General features: G+C 35.1%; 2 protein-coding genes across 3 annotated transcripts in view; one reads left to right on the top strand and one right to left on the bottom strand.

The window, feature by feature from the left end:
- Parg_0 (poly(ADP-ribose) glycohydrolase) overlaps positions 1-16,737 on the top strand; it is a 72,459-nt gene extending 55,722 nt beyond the window's left edge. Inside the window, exon 7 of the transcript XR_008471424.1 lies at positions 16,473-16,737. The gene's annotated coding sequence lies outside the window, so the exon portion shown is untranslated. The remainder of the gene's footprint in view (positions 1-16,472) is intronic.
- Positions 1-23,432, bottom strand: part of LOC105208943 (mannosyl-oligosaccharide alpha-1,2-mannosidase IA) — a 170,265-nt gene that overhangs the window by 35,450 nt on the left and 111,383 nt on the right. The gene's annotated exons all lie outside the window — the stretch shown is intronic.

Genomic DNA, 23,432 nt, shown 5'->3' with positions numbered 1-23,432 from the left:
TTTTTTACATACTATATAATACAAAAACTTGTTTGAATTTAAGGCAGTAGTCTGCTTTACAGGCTCAAAAAATCGATTGTTTTGTTTTATTTTAAATCTCTTCCAAAACTATCCAAGAATATGTCTTTAAAATTCCAGAGGTCAATTTGACATATTTTCGAAGCTAGAGCATTTTTAGTGGCCGAGCGTCGAGCAGGTGCGAATTCTCAGGCAGACTTTAAAGCGCGTTTTCTCGAGTTTTCATTTTCACAAGTGTTAGAAAGCGGTGCCGGCGATAGCAAAAAGAATATATAGTATGTCCGATCGAAAAAAAACCAAAGTGATCTAGCTTCAGTATTAAATTATCTTCTATTTGAACTAAAAAAGTATTATTTAAACTGTTGTTTTGCAACTTAAAGTCAATTTTTTCTTTCTTAAAAAGTGAATTTTTTTTTTCAAACTTCGAAAAAATTTGGAATTTTATAACTTCTTCGGTATTTTTTTAGTTCATAAAGAAAAGAAACTTATAAAAATTAAAAAAAAAAAATTTGGTTCGACTGTTTCAGATGCATCGCACGACCTCCATCACCGGCATCGATTTACAAGTGCAGAATCCAGGCGCTCCAGAAAAATACTTACAACTTTGAAAAAATTTCAACATTTTTTAATAATAAATATTGTCTTTAAGCCTTAAATATAGTACACTAACGTCTTAAAATTCCGTTTACCGCAATCATTTCCTTCCATTTATAAAAAAAAATTGCTAAAAAACTTTTTTTCGGCTTCTAAAGCGGACTACTTAATTGATTGTCTGAGTAGATGAAAGGAGGAGCGACTGATCAGAGAGAGAGATTATTAGTTAACATCATATATTGGCCTAGGTCTAAGCAGCGGACTGTTGATGGGGTTGACATCGAAGAAGGAAAGAGGTGTGTGTTTGATACTCTATTCGGTACTATGGAAATCTCAACCCCCATAAAATTTAATTTGAATGCTTTGAAACATATTGAAAGCACGTAAAAACGCCAGTAGACGTATCTCCGACATTCATAAGTAAATACTACAACACAAATGTGTTCATCATATAATGCCACGGCTTTCAGCAAAGGCAGGTTCTGTGAACTTTTTCCCAACATATCGAATAGATTTTTGGAAATTGTCGTGAACAAATGAGATGTCGTTTACAACTAGAAAAATTACGATTTTTTGCAAATCTAATATTACATAAGTCCTGAATAGAAAATATACTTCTAACTTATTTCTTCAGCCTTCTAAGTAACTCAATTGTATCATCCATCCATCATCAACTTTAAAAATTAATTCACCATAAATCATGCCAAGTTTCGTGTACACAAATATTCAATAAATCTCAACAAAAGTCTCCCTGAACCGTCTATAAATACACTGGCAATAAATATACAATAGGTTTGCCTATCAATCAATTCTGTGGTTTTCCAAAGCGAATGCTTGACAACCAAAAGTATTTCAATTAAATGCTGACCACGCCCTATGCGAACGACGACCAAAAACCGCCAAAACACAAAGTGAAGCAACAAGGCAAATTCTACATCAAAATAAACCAGACACAACAAAAACAAAAGGAACAAAACACAATAAAAAATTAGAAAACCACAAACATTTATAGGTCAATTGCGCTCGAATGTCAAATGGAATTGAATCGCGACTAACCGCTTTCTAATCAATTGAGGCTGGGCAGTTGATGAGGCAGGCAGGAAAAAAAAATTGGTTGTGTTGCCAATGAGCGATTAGGTAGACAGATGGTTTTATTCTATTTACTACATTACTGGAAAAATTAGAGCTGTGTGGGTATTTATTTCAGCCCTTCCTATCATATGTTTGTCGCACCATAATCCATAAGTAAAGCCAGAAGATGTCTACGAAGTCAAGTGTAAAATTGCACCACAAGCACTTTGCTCGCAAGCAATGTTAATGAAACGTCTGTCTGTAGTGGTCGGTGGGGTAAATATATATTTTTCGAGACATTTTATTATATTTCATTTATTATTGCTGCAAATTGTGCTTCATCTGCTGTTGGCATGAAGAGACAGACATTGTTTTCATTTAGTCAATAATTGATAAATGCAAAGTGTGTAAGCTTGTGTAGAGTGTACTGCATTGTCTACAGGGCGTATATGTATGTATGTGTGTTTGTGTTAGGGAGCGAGAGCGTGGTTGACTCTAGACTTACTGCTGAGTATGACATTCTGCATTTAATTCGATTAAAAGTTTCCAGGAAACTGAACCGATGTTGAACACATACAGGACAATGCAGTAAAGTCACAATATACATACATAGAAATGCACACATAGATACATACATACATACATACACATAGTTAGCCCCGGAGCCCAAGAAGTTGTATATATAAAAGTCGTTGCGGCGTTGAAGAGTAATTAAAGTTTTTGATTTTTATTTTTTTTTCTCTTGGTTTTATTTTTGTATTTCACATTTCAACAACGTCAGCAATATATACAGATTTTTATTGTAGTGTGTATCTGCCCTCAAATGCATTATAGCTTGACCAATACACAGCACAGCAGCGTTGCGCCGAGTCCGAACATTGTTAAGCGAACAGATTGCAATTGACAATGCACTCGATTTGTTGTAATTAAGTTTATGGGCCACTAGTAAATAAAACAACAACAATAACAACAACTTTGACAACAGCACAAAAATAAAACAAGCCGAACATATTGTAAGTAGTTGTAATGGCCACAAACACAACAGCAATGATGATTACAACAAGCTGTGGTAAAGGACATTGTGGCCTTTAGGCCTTTAAGGCAAGCAAGTCATACATATACATATACTGATACATACAGAAATGTATATATACATACATATAAATAAGAAAAAAAAATATTTGTGAAGGCGTTAAAGTGTTGACGCCAAGCTGTCGCTGCTGGCACATGGACACTTCTGACATATATACACACATACATATAAATTCTCTTATATGGCTGTATAAAATATATGTATATACTATATAGATATATCACAACTTTACAAAATAACATGACATCACAAAACGGTTGCAGATAAAGCTTAAGAGTTGCTGAGTTTGAGATTGAGTGACATACGAATATTTTTCAGACAGCAATTTCCTTATTGCGCACAAAAATTATATAAATTTACAACTATATAAGCAAGCTTCTACTAGTATATACATATGAACATATACTAAGGTTAGATTAGGTTGGTCTGGTAGGCCTGCAGGCCACGCATAGACCAGTTATGGTCCTTTGCGATACCAGAATGGAGTGCCTTTACGTGTTCCCTGAGTAGTAGTCATCGTTCAGGATGCCTGCACCTGTCGTGAATTTTAATAGTTTATGAGGCTTCACTGACGATATCTCCTCTAACTTATCGTACTGTAGGTACGCTGTCTCGCTAACGCAGGACAAACGCACAAGAGATGCTCCACTGTTTCCTTGGTGCCCCACTCTTGACATTTTCTGCATTCCTCCCGATCTGACAGCCTCATTAAATAGGCATGTGCCGCTACAAGGCTGTGACCGGTAAGCATGCCAACCATGGTCCTACAGCTCTTTCTATCGTGCTCCAGTAGGAACCTTGTATATTTTTGATCTACCGCTTTGCACATGACCTTTGCAGTTTTACACCCCGGTAGATCCTTCCAGAGAGATATGATTCTTCTTGCCATGCACCTGTCTATGTCATCGTATAGAATGTGCATGGGTTTAGCGATGTTGATCATGTTTCCGGGTGACAGCTGTACACCACTCTTGGCAATCCCGTCTACGATTTCGTTGCCCTCGATTCCTTTATGGCCTGGCACCCAGTAGAAGTGTAGCCTCATATATACTAACATACAATATAAATAAATTTTAAAATATTATACTCTCTATATAATCTAAAATACTGCATATACACACATTTTTAATACAAATAATTTATTACTTTATGATGACTTGTTGAAAATTTCTAAGTTCAGCAATTTTACATTTTTTTCGCACTTTTTAATATTACACATAAAATGTTGCACAGCAGTCCGCCAATTGCTTTTAAGATGTTGAAAGTTATGAGAAGCTGTTAATACAACGTCTGTGTCGACGTGATGGCGCGTAATTTCAGACGCAGCTGTTCGAATGGAGACTACGTAATGTATGTATGTATAAAAAATATATAAGTAGGTAGTAAGTAAAGAAGAAGGCGCAAATAATCAATCAATGCGTTAAAGTTTCCAGCATATACCTAAGAATATAAATACTAATGCTAGCCTGTATACATACATACATACATATATACAAAGGACTCGGTGAACAGTGTTAACAGTTAATATTGAGAACAAAACTATACGAACATATGATCTTGATTAAATGAAAATATGAACAAGTTTTTGTCGATAAGTAAGTGCTCAAAATAAAATTAGCTTTGCTTGTATATAAGAATATACCGCGTTCGATTCGCCACTTCGCTGTTTAGATTGTTTGAGCTCAGCTCTTTTGACTAGAAATTAAAATCAAATAGCATTCAATACAAAAGAGGTTATGAGAAATTTATTAAAGTGGTATAAGTGTTTATAACAGTCCATTTTATTTATACCAGTTTATACCAGCTTCTTCGATTCGCTAGTTTTTACACCAGTCTACTATTCGCTAGTCTCCGATGCATTTAATTTTATTAAATTTGGATTACGATAATGTTACTTACAGATAGTGATAGACAGATTTGGTGAATGTTTTATACCACTACAACAACGCAAGAAACAAATTCGCATTTTATAGCTACTTTCACGACATTGTAGTGAATTTCCATAAGGATTAATAGATTAAAATATTTAAAAAAGAAAAATACATAAATGTTGTAAATTTTTTCTAAATTCTAATGTTATGAACGTATTATCTTCAGGATCACAGTATAACCGCTATTGAAAACTTTTTTTGGACTTTGATTGGATTTGTCAAAACATTAAGAATAAGAAGTGATGCATTTTCTAGATATTTAGATATTTAACATAATATTTCCCAAGAAACTGAAGTCAATCAGGTTAGATGGCTACATTTAAGTCAAGACATCCACAGATCCAACAATATTTTTTTTCTTCCAAAAAATTCTGCTTCATTCACGGTTTAAAAAATTGTTTTTTTTTTTTTTTTTATTTAATTCGAACTAACTATTCAAGAATGTTCCTTTAAAATTTCATGTTCAAATTTCTAAAAGCGTCAAGCGTAGGCGAGAGCGTGCACGCATGGGCCACCTCGCAGGTACCTAGCTCTAATTAGTGCCCCTGTCCCTTCATGGGTTCGCCTTTGTCATATTTTGTGACTATCTGCTTGAAACATCCTCTTCTAGTCCCCCCCTACTTACCGAAATAAAGAGTAGGAAAGATAATACACAGTTACGTAAGATCTAAGAACGTAGGTAGGTTTTATACCCAAGAATTTGTTTCTCAAAACATTAAACGCGTTTTTCTCGAAACGGTGTGTTTATGACTGGCGCGTGAGGTTACTCAAAACCTATTAATCCAATCGGTTCCAAATTTTAATACGTTATTCTATACATATATAGAACTACTAGAATAAATCAAATCGGTGAAGATCTTCTTTACTTTTCAACTTGATTTGTGGTTGAAAAAAATCGAATTTCAAAAATAAATATTGAAAAGTCCGCCATTTTGCATTTGTGTGAAATCAATAATCCTAGTTCATACCAGAGCCAAACATGTACTCTTTCTAACCCCGTTGGAATTTTTGGTTTCAGATGTTCCAGTGAGCGGAAATCACATACGCCGCCGAAAAGAATTGCTTTAGTTTGATCACAAAAAACAATAACAACAAAAAAATATGTACATTTTTTTTATTTTTTTTTAAGCATTCAAATAAATGTTACAACCCTAAAAAATAATTTATGTTCATTTACCAGCCGATTGAAAATCATCGAAATTTGAAATCGAGAATGTGCAGATTTATGCCGGAAACCCCTATATTTACAGATAAGCAAAAGAAAGTATTTAATATTTTTGATTGAGTCCAAAAAAGAATTAATAAATGTTTAAATTTTATAATCTACAGTTCTCTAGATTCCAGAAATTAGTCAAGACAAAACTCTAATGGTAAAAAATATATACCCTTAAGTCTGTATGACTGTACACTAACCTAATAATACTGCTTTGAACTCCTGTGTACACTTCATAGCATAAAATGTAATTTAGTGGAGGTGCAATCAACAATAACACATTAGTGTGAGTATATAACTTAGCAATTAATCTTCGTTTTCAATATACCTTTCTGCAGCAGGCCCGAAAAAGTCACCTTTGTCAAGTCGGATTTACAAAAAAAAAAAACGAAAACAAGTTAATTGTGCTGTCAGTTGCCCAAAATGTGTTATGCGTCACAAAACACAACAACAACAAATGTGAACAAGCACACACACACACACAAAAAAATATATATATATATACATTTTGGTAAATAAAAGTTCATTCGCATGTTTTCACACCCACAAAATCAACCGCTATGCAATGTAGTACAAGCCATATACCAGTGTATTTGTATTTGTTGTTATTGTTGTGTATGTATGTGTATGCGTGCGAATCGTGTGCCATTGCCACTTAATTGACAATGTCCGTAACAGTATTTTAGTGTTTCATGTTTTTGAGCAACATGTCCGTTGAAGTTTTCACATTGAAAAGATTATAAAATTAATGATGCTGCTGTAATGTAATGCAAAAGAGAAAGGCAACGAAAAAAAACACACACAACAACAACAAACAAACATTTGTGTATTTAACAAAAAAATATAATAAAGTGAACTAAATAAGTGCTGAAGTTCGTCAATTGTGGGCAGCAGCTGTGCGGAGCAGCAGCAACAGCAACAACAACAACAGACAAAATTCGACAATGGTGAGTAACGGTGAATGGCGAGTGGCGAGCGGCGAGCGACGAGACAACTTGTTGCCATGTGACAATCGTAATCGTGGTTATAAAGCGCCACTTTTGGTCCATAAAGTTTTTGTGGCATTTTGGGTTGTCGTGGCTTCACGTTTTATTTGCGCAATCTCTTAAACATTTGTGACAGCTGCACACCACACTAACACACACACAAACACAGAACAACAAAAACACACACACATCTAAAAAGGCACGGGTGCAAATTGTCGACACACATGCACACACCGAGACCAACCGTTGCAGTTAGTTAGCCGCCACAACAATACATTGTGTTTAGTTAGATTGTTAGTTAGTTGTTGTATTCACTTAACCGTTGCTTTCACACTTTCTTTATTTTTTTTTTGCTATCATTCGCATTTTATTGCGATGTTTTTAGTGAAAGTTAAATTTTCCAAGTCACTTATTTTGACAATAGTTCTCAGTCAAGTGTCTTCTCTACGGTTGGCCACAATTTGGAGTCTAGGAAGCAAGCAAGGCTGCCATGTGCAGCTGTCGCATTTTAGTGTTGCAACTTAAGTGTTTGGCGGTTGTTGCAATGTACTGTGATATTCGCTTGACTGCTGATTATTAAAATGTGGAATGTATTGAAATTTTATTTGGTGGTAACAGTACATGGTACAGATTTAAGTTTTAAAAATTGGGTTTTGATTGGAATGGAAATTCAATTGTCGGGCTAAAGGTTTTTTAAATAAAAATATTAAAGTGTAATTGAATAATATTAGAAAACTCCCCATAATGCCTTCGTAAAGACTGCACTTTTGACTATTCTGTCTTTAACTCAGGAGTGCGATTACATAGAAACTGATTGTGTTGACGTGTAGTAAAGTTTAATTTAACTAAATTATACTTTATGAAAGTCCAGATAAGATAACTGAATTAGTAAACTTGACTTTTGTTTTGATTAAGTCTAAGTGTACTTTAGACAAAATCTACTTTAGATAATATCAACTTTATTTAAACTATAGTTTACCTTAGTCAGTGCTAAAGCTAACATGACGAAAGTGGAAACCACCGGATCTTATAAATAATGATATGATATTATATAAGCAAGATAGTGGATCAAAGAGGTAATAGAATTAGAAATTTAATGACGAATCTATATTGCTTCAAAACCACATAAACATCAGTTATGCATGACAAATTTTATAGATTAGGTCTAGTAAAAAGAAATTCGTAATTCTCCAATGGATAGCTATAGTAATCTGTATTTGCAATTGTATATGTGGGATCGAGTCATGCTAGAAATACCGTTCAAAATATACGATTTTCTACTTAAAAAAATATTTTCAGACAGTTTCGAGAAAAGATTTTTAGAGTTTTTCCTTGATAATGATGAGAACGCAAATCTGGGAACTAAAATTTAAATTGTGTTTATGGTCCTGCTAGAGTAACAATCAGTCAAGTGCAATTTACTTTTCATTGCTCAAATAACAATTTGGAACCATTTAAATAAGGCTGGGTACAAAAAAAAATCTCGACATATAGGTATGCGAGTTAACTCAAAAATAACCATGGAACGAATTTTCAATTGCTATTCGACGCTGAATCGCAACAAAATCAATACATTTTTGCAGCGAATGGTTACCGGTGATAAGAAGTGGTAATTGGTTAATAAGAATCGCAGTGAACCGACATAAACAGTGATGAAGTCAGTATTGGCGGTCGGGATGTGTTTGGTGAGATTGTCAGGGAATAAGCTACTATGAGCTGTTTCTCTACAGTCAAACTCTTAATTATGACCTGTATTGTGAATAACTCGAGTTGTGGTCCGAAGCCGACCGAAGTGTGTCCGAAGACATTCCACAGAACGATCATCTATGGCCAATAACAGAGGAGTTGCGTTCCATGAAGACAGCGCCAGACCACAACAAACGGGAGTTTGTTTTAAAATCCGGACGATTAGTACCTGTTCCAGTCTGTGGCGAAAGCTTTTTCTGTCGAAAAATTAGCTTTAAGCTAAGTTGGTAAAATACGACTTTCCTAGATTTTATTACCAATATGAATAGGATTTCTTTGAGAGTAACATAAAACGGAGCATGTATGACCGAAAATGCAAATGCTAACTATACTATATAAAACCCACAATTAGATGAAAAATAGTGAATTTCTTTTTACTAGACCTATTATAAAATATTAAGACACTATATTCGATTAAAATTTTCGAGTAGAAGACTGGATGCAAAGAATGCTTCATTAACTATACCTTCACATTTACTCAGTTCTTTGATTTTATTGTAGAATCGCTTTTCAATTGGAGAATTATTATCGCTTACCTGTAATGAAAAAGAAAAATATGTTTAAGTAATAGAATAAGAGATAAAAATTGTACAATAAATGTCTATGGATAAACTGTGTATACATATATAGGCCTAAAGCGATATTATATGTACTAAAAGCATTTCTTCGCATTTCACTGTGTTTCATGAACATGAATTCATAAAGAAGCTAGAAGTTCACCTATCTACTACTCACACAGAACACCTTAAACGAAAAATAGTATTACCTTCATTGCACACATTTTATTTAAACAAATATGCGCGTAAACTTTTTCAATATCGCTTGAGGCAATTACGGGTATTTGCTCTGCACGCGACATATTGAAGTTTTCGCAACGTTAACGCTTAACATGCAATCGAGCGAATCAATTCGCTGCAGTCAAAGTGCGCTATCTCGCACAAATTTCATGCCACCAATTGTCTCATTCATTCATTTTACTCGAGCTACTCGCTGCACACTGCACACGCGCTCTCTATCGCTATCTATATTTTCGCCGTAGTTAAATTGCCGCAAGTGCGCAAATATTTTCCACTTTCTTTCTTTCTTGCTTTCTGCACAAAAACGAAATTCGCGCCAAAGTTTCAACTTTTCGATTTTATCATTTCGACAAATTCTTAATTGTTGTTATGGCTGCTGTTTTTGTTGTTTTCGACACAATGAAGGTTATAGTGTTCGGTAGTACGCGACATTCATGCCACTTTTATTCACTTGCTTTCAATGAAGTCGCTGCAATGGCACAAAGTGCAAGAAGACTGGAAGCGACGCCGCGACGAAAGCAAAAGTTTGCCATTCAAATATGAAGCAGCTCTGGCGAAGCTCACGGAGCAGAACTTTTAAGCAAGGAAACTACTAGGCCCCATATACATATATACACATGAGTGGCAACGACGAGTAGACTCTTCACTCGTACGAATTTATTTTTTTAGTATTTTTTGGCAATTTTTGTTTAAATGCTTTTCGCTAGGTCTTAGTGGGTAGTGTGCGAGATTAGCTGTGCGCTTAAATATCTTTTAACTATCCACTTTGCTCTCACTGTGCACATTCTACATCAATTAAAATCCATTTTAGTGCGCGTTGCTGCATAAGTTCAGTTTAAGCGTTGCAAGCGAAAGAATCTAATTGTTTTAGCATTAAGTGCCAATAGAACTTAAACTCGCTTTTAAGCGTTGGCGCGGAGAAGATAGCCGGTTTTAAGTGAAAATATTTCTATCAGCGAATGGATTTGAAGTCAGATTGCATTATTTGGGTTTAATTCTCTTAGAAGACCAAGTAGAAAACACTGAACCCATTAAATGATATAGAAATGAGGACTATCAACACGAGAGCCTCGAAATCCAGCGCAGAATCACTCACTCCAACAGGTGCTACTTTGGACTGAGTAGGCAATTGAACAGTAAAGTCCTATCTCGACGAACCAAAATCAAACTCTACAAGTCGCTTATCATTCCCGTCCTGCTTTATGGTGCAGAAGCTTGGGCGATGTCAACATCAGATGAGACGACACTAGGAGTTTTTGAGAGGAAAATTTTGCGCCAGATTTATGGACCTCAGAACATTGGCAACGGCGAATACCGCAGACGATGGAACGATGAGCTGTACGAGTTATACGACGACATTGACATAGTTCAGCGAATAAAAAGACAGCGGCTACGCTGGCTAGGTCATGTTGTCCGAATGGACGAAAACACTCCAGCTCTGAAAGTGTTCGATGCAGTACCCGCCGGAGGAAGCCGAGGAAGGGGAAGGCCTCCACTCCGTTGGAGGGACCAGGTGGAGAGCGACCTAGTGCAACTAGCGCCGACCTGCGAAGGAAAGAGAGGAGTGGCGCGCTCTCATCGATTCGGCTATAACCGGCAAAACGGTTGAACGCCAATCACATAGGTACATACAATACAAGAGCAATATTGGTCAGTGAACAGCAGTCGCAATCATCACAACGCTGTTCGATGCTGTTTAAACGTAAATTCTGCATTCTTTCCACTTAGAATAGAAACAATGGACTTCAGCCTGTGGATCTAGCGACGACTGTCGTATCAACCCGAGAGATTATGGCCACTGTTTTCGGGCAAGGTTGGTTGGTTGAAAAGGGAGGCATAAGCGCATGACCGCAGGTGGCCGCTGAGGAGCTCCCTTGAGATCCCCAGTTAAATATCATATACAAAATCGGCTGATTTCATGAAGTTCAAATTCTGAGTTTTTTCTTTCCTAGTTATCCCATTTATTATGAAATGGGAGTACGTGGAATGTGCCTCTTCTCAACCTTCGAAAGGTTGAGCATTCGCAGAGGTAATGCTCCAGCGTCCCATGATCCTCCGTACTTGCCGATTATAACATACGAAGTTCTAACCTTTTTGGGATCTTAGAGGGCGCCCTGCTACATTCTCTCTTTCTTAAAGTAGAAGTTTTTTGGTCTACCCACTGTAAACAGGGGCTTTCCAAAGTGTGATCTACCTGGAAATGGGCGTTATTTGGTGAAGCAACAAGACCTCTTCCACAATGACAACACTTCGACTCAAACCTCCGCCGGCTTAGTCAAGAACTACTGCCTCATCTGCCGTATTCTTCTTCTTCTTAGTTTCTTTAATTCTATATTATCGATAGGCAGTCGATTTTGCTATAAATGAAGGATTCTGTCAATATGTACAATATTTGTATTCTAAAAAGTAAGGTTATGGCACACTTTGTTACTAATTCGCTCAGACAGTCACTTAAAATGTGTCTTTGTATCGTCTCCTGCTGTGTTTTGTACGCCAACAATGTTCACTTTCGCTGTACAAACCAATAAATGTGCGAATAAACGACGGAATTACGCACTTAAATAACATTCATATCTGCGTACTAAGTGAGAAGTGTCATAAATTTTATGCGTCCATTAAATAACATAAAGCTTATAGACCACTTACATTTACTCTAACGCGAAAGACAGGCGAACAATATGCCGAGAATGAAATGAATTTGTGTTGTCGCCATGAGCCCTCATATACACTTCATACACACACACACACACATACAGCCGAACGTTTGCGATTCATCAACGGCCATAACGAGGCAGAACCCAAGAACCATTTGCAATTGTTTCTAGTATGTTAACTGTCACTTTGTTGTTGTAAAGTTTTTGCGCTGTAACGGCATGACAAAGTGATGACGACGAAGATGGACAGACAACACTTTAGTATGCCTTCCATTTTGTTTTATTTATTTTTTTTTTTTGTTTATTAGTGTGGGTAAAGTAACTCAAAGTATAAGCGAGTGTAGAGAGTAAAGATGAAGATTTCTGTTTTAGGCAAAGTAAAACAAAAACAAACAGCAAAAGTATAGAGAAGAGCACGAATCAAATTGTATGGCTGACAGATGAGTGTTCTTATTAATATGTTAGTGACTGTGTGTGTGAAAACACTTTAACAGCTTTTTGATTATGAGCGACCACAACAACAATAATGCCGTTGCTGGCAATGACATTAATTTCAAGCTACTTCAGCAGTCTTTCAGTGGTTTGGGCGTGACGTCACCATCCGTTGAATGAGAATTAAGTCTAATTGCACGTATAAATATGTCGCTAAAAATATAAAAAAGTACTTTAAAGTATTGTAACACTTCTGTTTTACTTTTATAGAGCTCACAAAGCTTAAGATTCAGATTAATGTGAATTCTCAACAATTGAGACAATGTTTACGAAGTGCTGTTGATAAGATTTTTGGGCATTTAAGGAATGCTCGACAAGTATTTTAATTACTTCGCTTAGTTAAACAAATCATAGCGTTTTTTATTAGATACTTAGTAGCTCTGATGTAGCTAATTGCTTAAATGGAAATGAGTGGCAATTTTAATTTGAATTAATGAATATGTACTACTACAGAACGCTGGTAAAATAGTAAAAAGCAGTCGTGTCATTTAGGACTATGAATTTAAGCTTAGTCCACTTCCCAAAAAAATTACATCCAAATATGCCCCTTTATTTCCATAGCTTTATTTATGACACTTTACGTGTTTTCGGTTTTCGCCATTTTGTGGGCGTGGCAGTGGTCCGATTTTGCTCATGCAACCTATGGTGCCAAGAAATAAGTGTGCCAAGTTTCATCAAGATATCTTAATTTTTACTCAAGCTTGCACAGACGGACGGACGGACATTCGGGTTTGAACTCCACTCTTCACCCTGATCACTTTGGTATATGTAACCTTATATCTAACTCGTTTAGTTTTGGGTGTTACAAACAACCGTTATGTGAACAAAACTATAATACTCTCTTTAGCAACATTTGTTGCGAGAGTATAACAAGCCCTTGATTCCTTGATTCAGTTTATATGGCAGCTATATGCTATAGTCAACCGATCTGAACAATTTTTTCGGAGATTAAATTATTTCTATGAACAATAACTCACACCAAATTTCGTGAAGATATGTTGTAAAATGCGGAAGTTTTCCATACAAGCCCTTGATTCCGATCGTTCAGTTTGTATGGCAGCTATATGATATAGTGGTCCGATAAATTTCAAAACGATATCTTAAAAACTGAAGGACTAGTTCGAGTATATATATACAGGCAGACAGACAGGCGGACATGACTAAATCGACTCAGTTCAGTATGTTGAATTTATATATGTATATACTTTATAGGGTCTCCGACGCTTTCTTCTGGGTGTTACAAACTTCGTGACAAACTTAATATACCCTGTTCAGGGTATAAAAAGCTAGATTTCGATTTAATTACTCATGTTGGGTTTTACAAACAAGAATCGCTGATTTGACCTGTTTAGACTCTAATTTATGGAGGTATATTAATGGCCTATTTTAATAGGAAATACATATACTGCTTGATTTTCAAGCTAAGACCTACCAATAGGCGGACAGAAGGAAGCGAGATTGAATGGCATGATAGACTTTATAAGACATAGTCGCGCTTCAATGCATTTCAAATCGGAACAGTGTTTTCGAAGGATCGAGTTTTTATCTTGTCAAAGATCTCTAGCATCGGTCATATAAGCTTGACAGAAAAATTGTATATACTAATAAAATAAGAGGAAAATGGTAAATTATATCCATACATTTTATTAAGAAAGTCCATGCGGTAATTAATTAATAATAATGGTTTTCCATAAGACTTTTTTCGAAATTCGAAGGAAACACTTCAATTTTGAAGGCTAAATCGAAAAACTTATGACTCAATCTCTTGAAACAATTTGATTTGGCCTAATACCGAACCCAACTCAAATCGTAATTGTACTCTAGAAACATGTAAAAAATTCATAACCTGAAAACCACAAAAATTTTAAGACATTTTTCCAATAAATAGTTGGCAGTAATTATGACATTTAATAAATCATTAAAAGTGTCTCATTAGAGATGCCAAATTAATTAAGAAATAATAATGTTTCCGTGACAAAACTTTTATGATGACCTTTTGTGGGTTTGGTGCAATAGTTCGAATATAAGAAAAAAAAAGAAAAATATATATTTAATCCACGTTAAAAATGTGATAAGTATTATTAGGAAGTAAGCGAAAACTGTCAAACAACAGAAATTAATAAAATAATTCATTACTTTTCTTCCCACGCACTTATGTAGAAGAAAATTATTGTTTACGGGCGTGGTGGCAAGTAACACACAACTTCCAGTAAGCAAGTCTTAAGAACGCCACGCTCATCAACCGTAACAACAGCATCAACAGCTAATGTCCCAGAAGTCATTAGTTCAGCAAAGTTCAGTTCTATACACACACACACACACACGTACATATAACAACAACAACAAATACAATACAATAACAACAACTTTTATTATTGTGAGAAAAGTAACTGTTGTTGCGGTATTTAAACGAAACTTGGCCAATTTGGGAAATTTCGCTGGCGCTGTCACAATATTTACACAAACGCAAGGGACTTGTTATTTTGGACAGCAGCAGCAGTAACAATAATCACAATTACAGTAGCGAGTAGCGCCTTAACCGAAAAATGTAGTAAGGAAACTATAAGCATTCTAGTTAATGTTGTTGTAGCCGTTTTGCTGTTGTTGTTGTTATTGTGCTTACATGTCATATTACTAAATACAATAATATACCGTTGCGTTTGGGCTTAAACAAAAGAAATATAAATAAATGTGTGCACTGAGAATTTAATGATAAGCAGTGTGAGCTCTCAATGAGGGTGTACAGTGCGTATACGCAACGGCTGCTGGGAAATTAAAGTGAACGTACACTGTGAAGGGATATTAAGGGAGCAAATGTAGCTGGTGTAACGGAATGAAAGGAAAAGGGCTGTAATGTTTATGTGTGAAAAATAAAATTCAAGAATTTCAAGAAGAACTATAGATTGGGCACTGAAAGTTGGAAAGGAGTTACTGCGAGAGAAATTAATATTTATTTATACTCAAAGAGATATTTGTAACACATATTTTCATTAACATTTATTAACTAAGTCCAACTTATGTCTTAAAAATACATGCCAGCCCCCCTAAGGCTAACTAGAATCACAATTTTATGCGACCAAGGGTCTCCGCCTTCAACGACCACCCGCTAGAAGGGCACCGCTAGATACTATTCACCTACAAATGTATATAAGCAACCGGCAAACATTTCGTTGGCTTGCGAAAAGTGGCGCAAGGACATGTTTTACGCACGTAAATAAACACACACACACACTCACCCGTCATAGAAGTGTACACAAATGCACGGTCTGCACGTGAAGAATGCGCTGGTAAATAGCTAAGGGGCAAGGTCGCTGCAGCAGCCGTCGCAGTGCACATACTGCAAACAAATCACGGCAATGCACTCTGGGGTGCCTTAATGTTACAAATCAGCACTGCAATGCAGCAAAAACGGTAGATTGGAGTGGAGCAATGGAGAGTGCAAGCGCCGAGGTGCGAACGATATAATTTTAATGAAGATAGGGTAAACGCGGATGTATACAAACATATGGAAAAGCTTGTATGAGTAAGCGAGACCCTTTTCGGTAAGAAAAATTTATGTGAAGATTTATGAAGAGATATTTGATGAGATTTTGAAGATTTCTGTAAACTCAATGGATCACCTATAAATAGTAGAGGCTGAATTATGAATTTATATCTTCCTAAAGACCGCAAATCCCGAATAAAATTATTTCTGACCCACTAGTCAACTATAAACCTATAAATATCGGTCTTAGTAAGGTTACAACAAGCACTTACACCAGCCTACTAAAGTTGAATTCACCTTTTTCACATTATCTGACTCAAATCCTTTAAACCTTTACAATTTTTCCTTACTACCCTTGCCTATTTAAAATGTAATTTTCACTTTTTCTTCAAGTGTCAGTTGATTGAAGTGAAGAAAACAACGCCAACTAGCGTCTGCGTCAAACCGAACGAATTCCCCGAACTGAGGCAATTACTGAAAAAAAGTGAAGAGAAGAGCCACTTGAGTGCAGCAAAATGGCAGCAATGTCAGAAATTCGATTTAAAATAGCAGGAAGTGCTGAGAAGTGACACCAAGAAACCGAGTAAAAACGGATGAAAACAATTAAGTGGAAAGACAAGACAAAAACACCAAGAAAAAATAAAAAACAAAAACAAAGTATTGAAGAGGAAATCATTTTTACCTTAATAGAAGAAGAAGCAGTAGCAGTAGCAGAAGCAAAGCCATTTAGTAGAGCGTAGTAGAGCACTCACTGCTAGATATTAAATGACGCTGAAGAAAAAAATATAGCATACACACAGGCGCAACAGACAATTAGTAATAAACAAAATATTGAATAAATAAGAATGAAAGAAAATAGAAATATTGCAGAATAAAAGCGAACTCCCAGTACCACAGAGGCAGCTTTAATGCAAATACCTTTGTAGTATAAAGCCTACTTTTAGGCGTTGAAACCGAAATTGAATTAAAAAGCAATTTAGCGGCTGACAGGCAGGTAAATTACATTAAAAAAGGTCATAACTTAATTTTCAGCATCATTAGGCGCTGCAAAAAAACACTTTGAAATTACAACAACAACAAGCAAGCATTATAGAAAATATTTAATGTAATTACCGCAAGAGCAAAATAAACTGCAAAAATGCATTACGCAATTTCCGTAATTACCACAAAAGCAAAAAGTTTTAAAATAAAACAAAAAATTGAAAATAAAAAAAATGAAAAATTTTGCATGAAAGTTGTTCGCCGCAATGAAAGCTTTTCAAAACCTGCACGGCTAAAGTCAATTTTAAATTAATTTTGTGAAAGCACACACTTGCCTTGCGAAGAGCAAGCCGTATAATGTATGGCGCTACAAAGCCAATGCATAACTCTTAGCTTTTGCCAACCAGAAAAAAGCGTAAAATCATAAATATGGCAAAATAGTTCGAAAGTAAAAGCGTTGCACTTAATTATGCTAACAAAGGCAGCGCCGCACGCTCAGAAAGTACTACATGGCTGGTGATGCTCAGTCGCAGGCGGTCTATATATTTGTGTATTGAAATTTGTTTTTCATAAACAAAAAAAAATGTTCACAAAGGCACTGCATTAAGTCAGACGCAGGCAGGAAATGTGTACAAACGAAAATGCACGAGCGCACGAAATAATGAATTGGGCCAAAGTAGGACATTCGTTTACAAAGCGTCTAATAAAACACTCACTTTATATATACAATGGATGCTTGGTAGTTATTGCAAAGCTGGCACGGGATAAATGTAAGCTACGCAATGTTAATATTTCAGAAAATCATTTGATTTATCGTTGTCGTACTCATTTACAATTTAAACAGAGAGATTTAAGAGTTCGAAGTGAGCAATAAATGGGGAATGGAGTAGCGTTTGCCAAAGTTGAGTACTTACGAGAGAGAGAGAGAGGTTTGTTCCGAACTGTTTCAGTTTAGAAGGCGAGAATCAGAAGACTCATAGGCAATCTATAATCAATCTAGAAAAAATGCAGCAGCATCGAATTTTAAGGGGTTAGGGGTAGTCAGGATTAAAAAAAAATCAATATTTTTTTTTTGCATTTTCGTTAAGTGTAATATCTTAAAAATATACTCTGAAAATTTGAAGTTTATTCGATAATGGCTTTTAGAGTTATTCGACAAATAACAACGAGCGCTCGGGTACTCCAACACGCTAGTATGAAACTTTAAAGGTTTTTTTTCTCAAAACTATGTTTTTTGAACTGGTGACAACTGTAACTCGAAAACCGCTCGGTAGATTTTAATGAAATCTACAGCTTTTAGAATACATAATATTCTTGGGCCTGAACCAAAGATTTTTATTTTTTTTTTTCAAAAATTTCGATTTTTTCCCGAAAATCTAGAAAAAAATTCCTGAGACCGCCATTTTGTTAATTTTGAAAAAAAAAAAGTTTGGTGCAGGCCCAGGATTATCTATTTATAAAACTATTTTTTTCTATCCGATTGATTTTAGATGAATCTCTAAGGACTTATGATTGTCATCGCTAGGACCTGAAAACTGGGTCAACACAGACAGCTATAACTTTGGAAATTATAAATTTTGTTCTTCAAATCTTCGTGACTTTAAGTCAATACATTGTATAATAATGCCATGATTTAATAGCAAAAAAATTAACTGAAAATTCTCATTTTTTCATGTCTCAAGCTACCCCTAACCCCTTAACTTATTGAACCTTAAATCTACATACAAGTCACTGAAGAACCCAGAAGAGTGATTTTTTGATTCACATTATTTCAGGGTAGCTCAAACAAGCCATTGAACTATGAAAGTTCTCAAGCTATTATCACTAAGCCTAGAAAAAAAATCATTGGAAATTAACTTCAATTGCGATGAGATTTCACAAGAAAGTTTGTCAAACAGTGTTTGTAAATGTTTTAACTACGATTGTCATTAAATTTGACATAATACAAACCGCTATTGCCTTAACATTGACCTCTCCCGGCCTTTGGTTTCATTGCAACTTCAATTTTAGATTTTTTGGGTCTAGTTTACCGAAAGAGGATGTATATTATTCTTATTAATATGTAAATATAATATTTGAATAATTAACATCTAAAGTTCCGTGCAATAGTTGTCAAGCTCCCGTGATAGAAATTTTTAAGAGCTATATAGTCATTTTATAGGTGAATATGAAAGATTTTGTGAGTACCACTTCTAAAACTAGAGAGTAGCAAATACGGTATTTTATAGACCTCTGTCATAACCACTACAATATCAAATCAGCTAGCATATATATAGGGTATAGACCCATTAAACGCCAGTTTTGTTAAAAAGGATAAAAATCAAATGAAATAATAATATATTTTGCCAAAGCTTCAAAACATTTTTTTTATATTATAGCCATTAATTTTATTATCAGGAGTGAAAAATCTAATCCTTGTAGTATAGAATAGACCAAAATAATCTGAATATATCCTGAATTCATTCTATCCTTGAAATAGATTCACATATATAAAGTATCAAACAAAATTAACAATTCAGTACCACAAAATATTTTCAAGTTTTCACAACCACAAAAGCTAAAATCAGCTCTACCAAAAACAAATTAAATAATTTCAGAGGCAGAGAGAGAGACACAATTTCATATTTCAAAAATTTCCAACAAAATTAGCTCGAAGACTTGTAACGAGTGACGTGTGACATGTAATCAAGTAGTCACAAGCGCTTGTCTGTCTCTGCCACAATTGAATGCTAGGAATATTTATTTACTAGCATTTCACATACGAATGCTCCACATTGAGTGTGGTGTTTGCTGCAATGCATGTGTTTACGGTTATGTTATGCGTATTTACAACGGAAATGTATGCATATTGTCGTTCGGTATGTTGGCAGCAACGTCAACGCCTCAAGCAACGTAATGAATATGCAACTGCGTGGAGCCATAAAATAAGCTTTCGAGATTTGTGTATTTCTAGCATTGCCCTATTTGTGTTAGTGCATAGCAAAAATATGCACACACAAAATATAGAATTATTTACAATGTTGTAGCTGATTCAATATGTAGCATTTGTAAATACAAAAATAAATGCTTGACTATATTATTTTGCTGATGTGAATTGCCAAAGGAATATTTGTGGGAAAATAGAAATGACGAAAACACATTTTTGAATGGAGTGAAAATTTTCTGTCAATAACAAGATTTTTTTTTATAAAAATGAGAAGAAATGTCGGAAATAACAAGATAAATGTTTGTCAGACAATTTTTGACACTTACCTACATATGTAATATTTACAAATTTTAGGTGAAAACAGATGGGTGAACAATTATTACTTTGTCTCATGCATATTAATTACTTTTTTTTATAAAAAAAAAAAAACATTTTTCATCGAAATTTCTTATGATTCCCGAAACTAACTAACTCTAATAGCACCAAAATTACGTTTCCCATTTTGTTGGTTTAAATTTTGGTATTCATTCACGCATTATCTAAATGTACTTTGTTTTATGAGGATCAGCTCTAACCTTTCATTGTATTTTCATCGAAGCAAACCCGATTGGATTATACCTTCTTATGTGACGGGCAGCATAAGTGATATTTACCAAGAGTTTGACAGTTTTCTTACATCTTATGCTCTTAATAAGTTAAAATCCAAAAAGATCCCGAGGTTAATCGGGAAAGAAAGTATTCTCTTGTCTATGATAACCTGAGGTGAGCGATATAATGGAAATTTCGGACATGTCAAACTGACTGTTCTCACACAGATCTCCACATAGTAAGTATATATGCCAGCAATACTAGAACTATTGAGGCGTTCAAGATCAACATTTTTGCCGAAATCATTGCTTTATCACCCGAGATGTTCGAAAACGACACCAACAAGTAAAGAAGGGCTAAGTTCGGGTGTAACCGAACATTTTATACTCTCGCAATTTATTTATTTAATATTATAAGATAGACAATTTGACCCACATATTCGTCATATATATGGTATAAAGTCCATTGAAAGTTGGAAACCCAAATATCAGTTAGATTAAAATTTATGGTCCGATTTCGACGATTTTTAGAAGGCCGATGCCACACTTTAAATGTAGTATTTGTTCTGTTCCGATATCTTCACTAGTGCTTACTTTATATATTGTAAAGTAAACGATTCAGATCGACTTCAAAGTTCTGGCATATGAGAAGTAGGCGTGGTTGTGAACCATATCATTGGAATTCCAGGGAAATATTACGAATCGAATCGAAATCTGTACCGTCTTTATAATGAAATTTGAGGTTTCTGGTATTTTTACTTACTGAAATAAAGCATTTTTATTTCCGATTTTCTCTATTTTTGTAGTATATAAGGAAATGCCTAAAAAAACGACTCCTGAGAGTTTCGTTGATATCGCTTTAGTAGTTTACGAGATATGTACAAAAAACTTGGTAGGGGGCGGGTCCATGCCCACATTTCCAAAAAAATTACATTCAAATATGCCCCTTCATATGTACCAAATTTTACTTTCATAACTTTATTATATTTATGGCTTAGTTATGGCTTACCAACTTTGTTACGAAAGTATAAAAAGATCATATTTGGCTTCGGACAAAAAAAAACTGTTACTTAATTGTTGTTGTATTAACAAAATTAGAATATATGATAAATAAGAAATAACACTGTATATTTATCGAATTTAATAAAGGTATGGTTAACCGCATTCGAAAACAAATACAAAAATATTTTTTTTTTTTTTTTTAAGAAATATGTATGTAAATCCAAGCTCTCCTTTTCAAGCTAACTACTATGACGAATAAAATTGACACAATTTTTTCCGGTTTCCAATTGTGATAAATAAACAATAAATTTAATAAATTGGTGATGTGGTAAGCCGAAAATAGCTAAACTAAAGGTGGTTTGCTGGCAATTCCAGTTCTATGTGAATATATGCGTGAGATATTGAGGAAATTATAAGACTTTTACAAAACAAAATAAATTCTTACGTGTTTGGAACGTATTACACAAATATTTGCAGGTAAAATAAGTGCAAATAAAAATTTCTGAATATTTACTATAAAAAAATATATAAAAATCGACCACACATACATACAAGTATGAGCAAATATACATCGCACATTTACCGGATATGTTTTCCTAACAAAATGTAAATAGATTCATGCATAACTTTGTTTACTTCCCCATTTTCTTAGAATTTAGGCTGCCTTCTAACTACACCAAGTAAATAAAAAAATCAACAAAATGGGTAATCAATAGCACAATCGAGAACTTGTAAATATTATTTATGGATTTGCCACATATATTCATGCAAATTTTGTTGCGTTCTTTATGTATTCCGACACAACTAAATATGTAAATATGAGTGTGTAAATATTCACACATCCACTTTAGTTATATAATTTATACTTGCACTTGCAGTCTTGCGTGTCATCTGCTATTTAGAATAAAATTTACTGGATTTTTTATGATTTAGTTGTCACCATTTCGTTTTAATTTATTACTTACGTAGTAAAATTTATTGCCGAGTAGTAAATAAAAAGAGAATAATAGTGGGGAAATTAAAATGCAAATGCAATAAGATAAAATAAATAAAAAGGAACAAGGAAAAAAAAAACTGAAAATATTGAACTTATGCATGCCCTATTGAAAGAGAGATATACGTTCAGTCGGAAACCAATACTGATACATCCGAGGTGTGTTCAAAAAATAATGGGAAAAATCATCGAAACACAACTCAAACTCGATTTTTGGGATATTTATATCATACACAAACAGATTTTAACGAACGACTACAACTCGGTCGAACTAAGGGAAGGCGCTAGGTGGGCCTGTGCCCAAACAAACAGGTCCATTAACTTTTTTGTGGACAGCCAAGCCGCAATTAAGGCTATCCGCTGCGCCAACACGAAGTCTCATGTCTCCCATGTAAAGAGGCAATTAATAGACTAGCGGGAGAAAACTCAGTTAGAATTATCTGGGTACCCGGTCATATAGGTATAGAAGGATACGAAAAGGCAGATGAGTTGGCTCGCTCAGGAGCAGCTGGGAACGCAGTTCCATTAAACTGCCCCAGACCTTTCAGTTCTCTCAAGCGCTGCCTAAAGGAATGGATGCTAGGGGAACATCTCCGGTCCTGGACCATGTACAACACGGGTCGTACCACAAAACTACTATGGGTTGGGGTAATGTTGAGACTGGACAGACCAAAAAACTTCTTATTTTAAGCAAAAGAGAACTAAGCTGTATCACAGGGGTCATCACGGGGCACCTACCTCCAAGAGGCCACCTTCAGAGACTTGGCATAGTAGAATCGGCAGAACGCAGGGCGTGCGCGGAAGATGACGAGACACTAGAGCGTTATCTCTGCGAATGCCCTCTCTTCTGTCGGTTAAGAAGA

The sequence above is a fragment of the Zeugodacus cucurbitae genome, chromosome 5, assembly GCF_028554725.1.
Source record: "Zeugodacus cucurbitae isolate PBARC_wt_2022May chromosome 5, idZeuCucr1.2, whole genome shotgun sequence".
In the NCBI taxonomy this organism is placed as follows: Eukaryota; Metazoa; Arthropoda; class Insecta; order Diptera; family Tephritidae; genus Zeugodacus; species Zeugodacus cucurbitae.
This window is presented reverse-complemented; position numbering and strand designations above follow the sequence as displayed.